Genomic DNA, 10,228 nt, shown 5'->3' with positions numbered 1-10,228 from the left:
CTGTATGTAAGGGGTAACTTGAAGAGCAGGCCTCTGATTGACAGGGGTTGCCCCCGTCAGGAGTGCAGCGACGTGCTGGAAAGCATGGAGCATTTCCTGCTTCAGTGCCCCTTTAATACAGAGGTATACCAACGGGTAGGGGTCTCCATAGGCTGGCGTCAGCTGGCACACCTCTCCTATGCGGAGTGGGCTTATGGAGCCTTCAGAGGTCTTGGTGGCAGGGACCGCTGCACTTTATTTCTAGTTAGCCTAGTGGTCAGGTTCCACATCTGGAGTGCACGGTGTTTAATCTCGACGGAGCTGAAAGTCCTCCCCGTGGATACGGTATGTAGGAACATCCTGGGTGACCTGGTGAAGGTACGTTCTGTGGAGTATGAAAGGCTAGGCACATCTAAGGCTTCTCTCCTATGGAGAGGGCTTGTATTTCGTTAGGGACAGTTTGTTTTTCCTAATTTTCTAGGGGCAGAGTAGGGAGAGAATAGGGACAGGATAGGGAGAGAGGAGGGATAGGGCAGGACAGGTTTCTATGAAGGGTCAGACTGAGGGGCAGACTAAGGACAGTCTAGGGCAAATTAGGGAAAGAATAGGGAGAAAATGCAAGGGATAGTACATTGTGATGTCTGTGCCCGGCTTATCACCTCCAATGCCGGTGGCGGGCTGTGAGTGCACCATAAAGCTTTTTGTTTTGATTTGGGCAAAATGGAGTGAAGTAGGGCTGCAGGAGAGCCGACCTTAGGCTTTCGGGTTATGTTAATATATATCGTGTATGTCATGTATATTGGTTATTGTATGTTTTATATGTATATATTCACGTTCTGGGTGGTAGTTAGGTTGGGTGGGGGGTTGGGGGGGAGTGGTTTCACGCCTTGAGCCGTAGCCTGGCACGTCCCGAACATTGAACTCTGGGCACGGACTGGTGGAGCGGGCATGGCCCCCAGGCTGCGGCAGGCAGAGTGTTGTACAGTTTATATATATATAAAAAAAAACAAAAACCCCGGTGTGGCTTGGCACGTCCTGAACTTTAGAACTCTGGGCACGGACTGATGGAGCGGGCATGGCCCCCGAGCTGCACTGGGGACCCAAAAAAAAAAAAATTTTTTTGAAAAACTATTTCTTTAGTTATTTTTGTATGCCGGTTGGCTTGGTCTTTATTTTCATATTTAGTTAATTATTGGTATATATATATGTTATGTTTACGTTATTGCCTAATTTTGCTTATGATGGGGTTTCAGTGCGGTACGGCTGGACCTGGAGCTTTAGTTTTAGTTTTATCTTCTGGATAGCTGGATGCTCTTCTTTTAGGTATATTGTGTTTTGCTTTGAGTGTGTGTGCGAGGGTGCGGCAGGGGGGAGGGGAGTCCAGACATGGGGTTTCTTTTGTTTGTGGACCATGGACTCTGGGTGAAGGGCCTTATCTCTGTATACGGTTGTATTATTATTATTTACTATTGTTACAGTTTGCTTTTATTGTTATGTTTTATACTTTTATAAAAAAAGATCTACAGGATGTAACTCAGGATCAGTACAGGATAAGTAATGTATGTACACAGTGACTCCACCAGCAGAATAGTGAGCGCAGCTCTGGGGTATAATACAGGATGTAACTCAGGATCAGTACAGGATAAGTAATGTATGTACACAGTGACTCCACCAGCAGAATAGTGAGTGCAGCTCTGGGGTATAATACAGGATGTAACTCAGGATCAGTACAGGATAAGTAATGTATGTACACAGTGACTCCACCAGCAGAATAGTGAGTGCAGCTCTGGAGTATAATACAGGATGTAACTCAGGGTCAGTACAGGATAAGTAATGTATGTACACAGTGACTCCACCAGCAGAATAGTGAGCGCAGCTCTGGGGTATAATACAGGATGTAACTCAGGATCAGTACAGGATAAGTAATATATGTACACAGTAACTCCACCAGCAGAATAGTGAGTGCAGCTCTGGAGTATAATACAGAATGTAACTCCGGATCAGTACAGGATAAGTAATGCATGTACACAGCGACTCCACCAGCAGAATAGTGAGTGCATCTCTGGAGTAAGGTGTGGTTTGTTGGAGCTCCTCAGAGAACCAGGGTGTGGCTGCAGTCCCAGCTGGAAGCCTGTTTTGGATCCCAGGATCAGTGCACTCATCTGGGCTTTTTGTTCTATGGAGCCACGCAATTCCCCCCCCCCGGCTTCGGTCGGAGGGGGGGAATGCTGAGAAGGCAGCGACAACACCATCAGCGGCGCTGGCGGCATACGTGGTTTCAGCAGCAACAACCAGGAAAGCCGGAGCAGCTAGTAAAGCTGCGAAGAGAGAGGGTCCGGGTCGCAGGCGCAGTGACATGGCCCAGCAGGTTGGTGCAGCTGCATCTGACAGCGCCGGAAGCGAAATGATGACCCGCAGTCAAACTCGCAGCCAAACGCTCAGCAAAGGAGGTAAGCCGCAGTGGAGTGATCGCAGGAAAGGGGAGTCGGTGGTAGAGCTGGCCTCCCGTCTGGCCACCAGCATGGCGGACTATGAGCGTGCGGGGAGAGAAATCCTCCTGCAGAAGGAGAAGCTGCGGTCGGCCAGGTCGCTAAAGGACCAGACCGCTGCTAAAGGCAAGAAAGATGTAATAAGCAAGACTATACAGGACTGTAAAGATTGCATAAAGAGCTGCAAGGAAGAGAGGGACAGGATTCTGGAGCAAAGTGGTCCCTTTAGGGAAAAGTTACTTAACGGTGATAGATTTTCCAAAATGGCATCAGGATACAGCGGTCACAAGGAGGCTGATCACTCCAGCGATGGAGACAGCGGTGGTGACTGTACTGACGAGGATGCCTTTGAGGATAGCCTGAGGGAACAGCCTGTCTGCTCAGGAGAGCAGACCCAGAGTGGCACTACAACCACCAGCAGCCTCCGGCCGGAGCAGGTTGCGCTGCCTCTAACCTCCGGGGATTCAGATCCAGAGGAAGATAAAAGCGATGGGGGCGCTTTAATAATGCAGCAGATAAGGCTGTTGGAATCCCCCCCTAATATGAGCGGCCTTCAGTTTGGTGATGATTTACCAGAAGAGGATGTGAAAATCAAGACAAAAAAAAGGAAAAAAAAAGAATTTGGTGCAGGAGAAATTTGTGTATGTGACGGGGGGCGCTGGTTTGGCTGCAAAGTCGGATCAGGGCACCCCCACCCTGAGAACCCCGGTTTCTGACTCTGCAGTGGGTTTTGAACATGGGAACAGGGATAAAGGAGTTAAACTGGCCGGGTCCTCTGTCCCTGTTTCAGTTAGTGCAGTGACAGAAACAGCCAGCAGGGCGGCCAGCACAGGACAAGGCAAGGTGGCAAAAGAATTTGGCAGTGGCGGAACTGCCAGCACCAGTAAGGCCAGTGATGCGGAGGGTGCTGCGGGGTCGGGATCGGGGGTCCCCCGTGCGACAGGTCGGTCTGCAGGGGTCCCTCAGTCTAGGTCCCAGTCTAGGTCCCAGGCACCCAGTGATGCGGAGGCTGCTGGCAAAAGTAAGGAAAAAAGCAAAAATAAAAATACTAAAAGTGCTGGAATGCAGAGTGCTGACCATGGGGGGGTCATTACGGTGGTTGCAGCTGCGCAAGATGGGGCAGCAGTGCCACCCCCAAGGTCTACCAAGGCCCAAAATAAAAAAGCTGCTTCCAACCCAAAGTCTGGTCCAGAGGGTCTTGGTATGAAAGGTCTTGGTATGAAAGGTGTGGATATGTCTGGTGCGGCCCGTGTGTCTGATGCTCCGACGCACTCGGAGGCACGGGCTGCAGCTACTGTTCCCGGCACAGGGGCACCTACTGTAAATATAGGCACAGGTTCTAGGGATGGTCAGGGCACATCACAGGTTCCAGTCGCCCCTCCGGTGGCGACCACAGCTGGTAGGAGTTATGCCAGTGTCGCCGCTGGAGGGGTCCTCCTTGTCTCCAGGCTCTAGAGAGGGCGTATTGCAACAGCGCCTCCTGGGGGCTCTACGGAAGGGGGAGAGTTCAATCACAGTTGGAGGAAGAGAGGTGAACCTATCTCTTTGGACAGAGAGACACGGCTTGGGAGCCTTCCGAGAGCAAAGGGGGGAGACCGTATGGTCCCTACCAACACCCGGGCAGGACGCAGGTCGTAGGAATGTGGTCCGTCTTCGTTGGAGGGGCAATGATACATGCCCCCCGAGGGCGAGAGTAGTGGAGCTTCTACTGAAGATGGGCTTCAGGGCGGTTGACATCTTTGCCCTGATCCATCCCTTCGGCACGTCTGAGTTTGACATCAGCTTCGTTCGCCCAGAGGGGCTAGAACTCTTCTGGGGGAATTACGAGCTGATGAAAAGCGAGCCCGGCTGGCGAGACTTTGCCGTCCAGGTGGTGTCTCGCCAGAACGAAGTCAAGAAGGTGACCGTTTTGACTCGTAACGAGTCGCTTTCTTGTTTTGATATTATGACGTGGCTCGGTCGATACGGAGAGGTGACAGACATGCCCAGAAAGAACCGGGATGAGCACGGCATCTGGTCCGGGGCCTGGACATTCATGGTCAAGCTGAAGCGTTCAGGAAACTCAGTGGCACACATACCTTCTGCAGCCTTCCTCGGCAGGGATCGTATCTTGGCCTTTTACCAGGGGCAGCCGAAGCTCTGCCACAGGTGCGGCGACCCCTCACACTTGAGCGCCGCTTGTAAGACCTTGAAGTGCGCTCTGTGTGGGGGTGTGGGTCATCTAGCCGCCTCCTGTGCAGAGATTAGGTGTAACCTGTGTGGTGACCTTGGTCACCCATTCAGTCGCTGTCCACGCTCCTTTGCCAATGCGGTCTCAGCACCTACGGATGGGGGCCACGGTGCGGCCTCTGGGGGTGAGGGGACTAGCAGAGGTGGAGGAGCTCAGGAGCCAGGGAAGAACCGGCAAAAGACGCCTGCTGAGCAGAGGAGTCAGGACAAGCGCAGACGGAGCAGGGAGCTGACAGGAGCGCCCACAGCAGGTGGATCAATGGTGGCCCCTGTTCCTGAAGCAAATCTCGCGGCTGAGGCTTTGAGGGACAGCGAAGTGGATGAAGAGGACAGGAGGATCCAGAGGGAGGAGGGAAAGACCAACTCTTCAGATTCCTCCCACTATGAGAGTGTGGATGAGGAAGGAAAGAGGTGGTTAGAGAAACGGCGTAAGCTAGGTGCCACTAGGAGAAAGCGAAGGGGGGATTCAAGATCTTCTCCCACCCCTGGCCAAGTACTGGAAGGAGAAGCCTGCTCGCCTCCAGTTGGACTCTCCAATAGGTACCGGGCCCTTCAAGACATCTCTTCCTCCTCTGAGGGGGAAGCGAAGGGCAAGGTGCCTGGGGCAAAGAAAGGGTCAACAGGGGGCACTGAGTCTCCTCCTCGTGGAGGCCTAGTTCCTTCCGGGGAGGGGGCTACTCTGGAGCCTGGAAACAAGGACGATGGGGTCGGGGGATCCCTTGCTATGGACACCTCTGTGTCCAAAAAAAGAAGCAAGGGGCTTTCCTCCGACCCCGAAGAAGCGGGTGTGAGGAAGAAAGCCATCTAATTTAATCACTCATGATGGCGGCACCCATTCCGCTGACTCTGGCATCAATTAACGTTGCCAGCATTAAGTCAGATACGGCTAGATTTGCGGCCTTTGATTTTCTCGGCCGCGTTGAAGCCGACATTTTATTTTTGCAGGAGACCAGGCTGTCTGATTTGGCAGCCATACATAAGGCAAAAAGGGAGTGGAGGTCAGGCCCTTCCTACTGGTCTCTTGCGGCCGAGCCGTATAGCGGAGTGGCGGTCCTTTTTACCGCAGCGGTCGAATGCCGACGAGTAATTGAATTAGAAATGGGAAGGTGCCTGATCTTAGATGTCCTCATGAAGGGACAAGAATTGAGACTTGTAAACATCTATGGTCCCCAGTCAAAAAAGGACAGGAAGAGTCTCTTTATGAGGATCAAGCCCTACCTTTTTACCAGCCGCCAAGTTGTCTTTGGAGGTGACTTTAATACAGTCACAAGAGCCCGCGATAGGGGAGGCTCTGGAGACAGGCGGTTGACTTTTGATGGCGTCGCACTTAATAGTGTAGCTAGCGAGGCTCGCCTGGTGGATGTCCACATCCGGCACACCCCAGGCCACGAGGGGTTCACCTATTATAGAGGTCAGAGCAGGTCTAGAATAGACAGGTTTTATTTGAAGGAGGAAGCCATCTCTTCACCAGTGTCCGTTGTTGAGGTGGAATTCTCCGACCACTGTCTGATTTTGTTTTCTCTGAATGTTGCAGAGACCCCCTGGATGGGTAGAGGTTTGTGGAGACTGAATTCATCACTCCTGGAGGAAGCAGAGATAAGACAGTCCTTTGAGGATTTTCTGCAGAGCCAGGTACCATTACTGGATCTCTGTAGCAGTAAGTCAGAGTGGTGGGAGATGTTCAAGAGGAGGGCGGCGAGGTTCTTCCGTGAGCTCTCCAACCTCAGATGCCTGGACAGGTACCGCCTGTACAATGGCCTGAGGAGGAAACTCGAACATCTCGTTTCGACTGGAGGTAGCCACGAGGAGATCTCCAGAGTGAAATCTTTACTCAAGACGTGCCAGTATGACAGACACGCATCCTTGGTTTTTGAGAGGGATTTCGGGAAGTACCGCTCGCCCGACCCTTACAAAAACTGTAGGATGTCAGTGAATAGTAAAGTGGTCACTGGACTGATTGACAGTACGGGGTCCCTGAATCGATCCAGATCAGGGATTCTGGAGGTCGTCAGATCCTACTACTCGCAACTCTTGGGAAAGAGGGATCTAGATTCGGAAGTGATGTCGGCTTTCCTGGCTGAAACTGTCCCTGGGCCAGGGGTGGACACCTCTCTTGGCGTTTTGACAGAAGAGATCAGAGAAGAGGAAGTTAGACTGGCGATTGATGGGCTCCGGCCCAAAAAGTCGCCAGGTCCGGATGGATTAACATCTGAGTATTATAAGACCTTCAAGGACCTCTTGAGTCCCCTCTTGACGGAGGTATTAAATGAGTGTCTTTCCTCGGGCACTCTGCCAAAGTCAATGAGGAGGTCGGCCTTGATCATTCTGTCAAAAGGTAAAGACTCGAGCCGTATTGACAACTGGCGTCCCATAGCGCTTCTCAATACGGACAGGAAGGTTCTGGCAAAAGTGCTGTTTAATCGGCTGGTCAAGTTTGCACCCCGGCTCCTCTCGGGGGCGCAGCATTGCTCTGTTCCAGGCCGTAGCACCTTTAGCGCTGTTCTCGGTGTCCGGGAGGCAGTGGAGCAGGGTAGGGCTGGTCACTGGGAGGGGTACCTGCTGTCCTTGGATCAGGCCAAAGCGTTTGATCGGGTTAATCACGAGTACCTCTGGTCCGTCCTTCTGAGATACGGCCTGCCAGTGGGGTTTGTTGATTGGCTGCGAACTTTGTATGCAGGGGCTGAGACTTTCCCGCTGGTGAACGGTTGGCCCGGCCGCCCTTTTGAGGTGGGGTCCGGCGTCCGCCAGGGCTGTCCTCTAAGTCCCCTGTTGTATGCGTTTGCGATAGATCCCTTCCTTAGGAGGGTTGATTGTGGACCTATAGCAGGGGTCGGGATGGACCGGGCGGTGCCGGACGCTACCCTGAGGGCAGTGGCATACGCCGATGATGTCACGCTCTTCGTGTCCTCGAGAGAGGAGGCGGAGTTTGTGGTGTCGGAGGTGGACCGCTACTCGGAAGCTTCCGGGTCTATGGTCAACTGGGATAAGTGTGAAAGTCTCTGGTTAGGAAGGGGGGATCCTACGTTTGATCTCCCGGACACCCTTCCGGTGCCCCAAACTTCAGCAAAAGTACTTGGCATCAAATTCGGCCAGGGGGATTACCCCATGCAAAATTGGGTGGACAGGCTGGATGGTGCAACTCACAAGGTAAACCAGTGGAAGGGTTGGTCTTTGACCCTTCGGGAAAGAATTAGCCTGATCAAAACATACCTGCTCCCGTTATTCATCTACCTGGGCAGCGTATGCATTTTGCCAGAACCTCTCTGGACTCGGGTCTACAACCTGTTCTTCCTAATGTTGTGGGGGAACAGGTTGAACCTGATCAGGAGAGATGTTACATACCGCACGAGGAGACTAGGGGGGTTGTCTATGGTCAACCCCGTGGTGTTTCTTGTAAACACTTTTTTTAAGATCAACATAGGCAACCTCTGGCAAGAGAGGGCTCCTCCGTGGGTCTACTCCTGCCGGGGATGGTTTCGGCCCTTCTTCCAGGAATGGGAGACAGGAGGGCGAGTGAAGGACCTTCGCACGCAGCACGGACATCTCCCGGCTTACGCTACCTTGGTTCTGAAGGTGATACGCCGGTGGGGTCTGGGGATGTGGGAGATCAGGACTCTGACGAGGAGGCTCCTCGACGAAAGAGTCCTGTTGACCCATTTCCAGAAGCCCCTGGCGCTCAAGGACTGCCCAAGTCGGGACCTGGAGGGAGGGTTACGTTTACTGAATTCAACCCGGGTCCCCTTGAAGTTTTGGGACTTGGCTTGGCGCTGCTTTCACGGGAGACTGTATGTAAGGGGTAACTTGAAGAGCAGGCCTCTGATTGACAGGGGTTGCCCCCGTCAGGAGTGCAGCGACGTGCTGGAAAGCATGGAGCATTTCCTGCTTCAGTGCCCCTTTAATACAGAGGTATACCAACGGGTAGGGGTCTCCATAGGCTGGCGTCAGCTGGCACACCTCTCCTATGCGGAGTGGGCTTATGGAGCGTTCAGAGGCCTTGGTGGCAGGGACCGCTGCACTTTATTTCTAGTTAGCCTAGTGGTCAGGTTCCACATCTGGAGTGCACGGTGTTTAATCTCGACGGAACTGAAAGTCCTCCCCGTGGATACGGTCTGTAGGAACATCCTGGGTGACCTGGTGAAGGTGCGTTCTTTGGAGTATGAGAAGCTGGGCACATCTAAAGCTTCTCTCCTATGGAGAGGGCTTGTATTTCGTTAGGGACAGTTTGTTTTTCTTAATTTTCTAGGGGCAGAGTAGGGAGAGAGGAGGGACAGGATAGGGAGAGAGGAGGGATAGGGCAGGGACAGGTTTCCATGAAGGGTCAGACTGAGGGGCAGACTAAGGACAGTCTAGGGCAAATTAGGGAAAGAATAGGGAGAAAATGCAAGGGATAGTACATTGTGATGTCTGTGCCCGGCTTATCACCTCCAATCCCGGTGGCGGGCTGTGAGTACACCATAAAGCTTTTTGTTTTGATTTGGGCAAAATGGAGTGAAGTAGGGCTGCAGGTGAGCCGACCTTAGGCTTTTGGGTTATGTTAATATATCGTGTATGTCATGTATATTGGTTATTGTATGTTTTATATGTATATATTCACGTTCTGGGTGGTAGTTAGGTTGGGTGGGGGGTTGGGGGGGAGTGGTTTCATGCCTTGAGCCGTAGCCTGGCACGTCCCGAACATTGAACTCTGGGCACGGACTGGTGGAGCGGGCATGGCCCCCAGGCTGCGGCAGGCAGAGTGTTGTACAGTTTATATATATTAAAAAAAAACAAAAACCCTGATGTGGCTTGGCACGTCCTGAACTTTAGAACTCTGGGCACGGACTGATGGAGCGGGCATGGCCCCCGAGCTGCACTGGGGACACAAAAAAAAAAAAAAAATAAATAAATAAATTTTTCTTTAGTTATTTTTGTATGCCGGTTGGCTTGGTCTTTATTTTCATATTTAGTTAATTATTGGTATATATATATATATGTTATGTTTACGTTATTGCCTAATTTTGTTTATGATGGGGTTTCAGTGCGGTACGGCTGGACCTGTAGTTTTAGTTTTAGTTTTATCTTCTGGATAGCTGGATGCTCTTCTTTTAGGTATATTGTGTTTTGTTTCGAGTGTGTGTGCGAGTGTGCGGCAGGGGGGAGGGGAGTCCAGACATGGGGTTTCTTTTGTTTGTGGACCATGGACTCTGGGTGAAGGGCCTTATCTCTGTATACGGTTGTATTATTATTATTTACTATTGTTACAGTTTGCTTTTATTGTTATGTTTCATACTTTTATAATAAAAGATCTACAGGATGTAACTCAGGAGCAGTACAGGATAAGTAATGTATATACACAGTGACTCCACCAGCAGAATAGTGAGCGCAGCTCTGGGGTATAATACAGGATAAGTAATGTATGTACACAGTGACTCCACCAGCAGAATAGTGAGTGCAGCTCTGGGGTATAATACAGGATGTAACTCAGGATCAGTACAGGATAAGTAATGTATGTACACAGTGACTCCCCCAGCAGAATAGTGAGTGCAGCTCTG

The sequence above is a fragment of the Eleutherodactylus coqui genome, chromosome 12 (assembly GCF_035609145.1).
Source record: "Eleutherodactylus coqui strain aEleCoq1 chromosome 12, aEleCoq1.hap1, whole genome shotgun sequence".
Lineage (NCBI taxonomy): Eukaryota > Metazoa > Chordata > Amphibia > Anura > Eleutherodactylidae > Eleutherodactylus > Eleutherodactylus coqui.
This window is presented reverse-complemented; position numbering follows the sequence as displayed.